The sequence below is a fragment of the Psammomys obesus genome, unplaced genomic scaffold (genome assembly GCF_907164565.1).
Source record: "Psammomys obesus unplaced genomic scaffold, mPsaObe1.curated_primary_1811, whole genome shotgun sequence".
Lineage (NCBI taxonomy): Eukaryota > Metazoa > Chordata > Mammalia > Rodentia > Muridae > Psammomys > Psammomys obesus.
In genome coordinates this window covers 19,964,323-19,965,389 of record NW_026596040.1, presented here as the reverse complement: position 1 = coordinate 19,965,389, position 1,067 = coordinate 19,964,323, and the positions used below count along the sequence as shown (strand labels likewise).

General features: G+C 36.6%; 1 non-coding gene across 1 annotated transcript; it reads right to left on the bottom strand.

Moving 5' to 3' along the window:
• Positions 1–251: 251 nt before the first annotated feature.
• Positions 252–358, bottom strand: LOC129688222 (U6 spliceosomal RNA). Its single transcript, XR_008721879.1, has one exon. It is a non-coding gene; the product is annotated as a U6 spliceosomal RNA (small nuclear RNA).
• Positions 359–1,067: the final 709 nt, after the last annotated feature.

Sequence of the window (1,067 nt, the reverse complement as noted above, 5' to 3'; positions counted from 1 at the left end):
CTCCTTTTATTGTGGAGTTGGTGGAGTTACTGTGTTTCTATGTTTGTTTTCTGTTAATTTTTGTTGTGACGCTATCTATATCCTATGTTTTCTTGGTTGTAGTTGTTTCTGTTGGATTGGAGTTTTTCTTCTAGTATTTTCTGTAGGGCTGGGTTGCTATGTAGCTATTGTTTAAGTTGAGTTTTGTCATGAACTATTTTGTTTTCTCCATCTATGTTGATTGATAGCTTTGCTGTTGTAGTAGTCTGGGTAAAAATATGGAATGCTTCATGAATTTGCATGTCATCCTTGCACAGGGGCCATGCTAATATTCTCTGTATCATTACAATTTTAGTATTTGTGATGCCTAAGTGAGCACAATGGTGAGTTTCTTATTGTCTTAAAGCAATAAGGCAGACAGAAATAGATGAAGGTATCTGGTATCTTCTGTTCTGGCTTTTTTAGGTGTGTGTATGAGTACAGACACTAACCACAGTGTATAACACAGACATTCACACAGCATGAAACATACACAAATAAATGAACAAAAATCCTGGATAAAGAACCTAGAATATATCTGTATTATATTAGCAAATAGTTAAATGTGAGCATTTCCCAAATGAGCATAAAGAAAGACATTTGTGTCGCTTTAGACTCTCACTGACACTCTTTACAATGCCAGCTACCCAATTACAAAGGCACTCCTAGAATGTGAGGTTTTTTTACAGCAAGGCTTTTCTTGTATCATTGTCTATTGCTACATAATAAATTAAGCCAGAACTTCTATATTTTAAAAAGTCTGGGCTTGTGTTTCACATTATCTTCTCAGGAAAGGACCTGTTTGGATACTTCTGGCTCAGATTTTCTGATAAGGAGAAAGTTCAACTACAGTTCAGAGACCCTGTCCATAGTCAGTAAAGAAGACTAAACCAGAGGGCCTTTGTTCTCCACAGAGGTGTTATTCCAGGGAAAACAGAAGTATACCCAAGGAGGGAGTCCAGCACTTAAGTAATCTAATAGTAGAAGTGACGATCACTTTTCCCATAGTCTGTCAGGCACGATTCAGTAAGTCCAACACAATAAAAGAA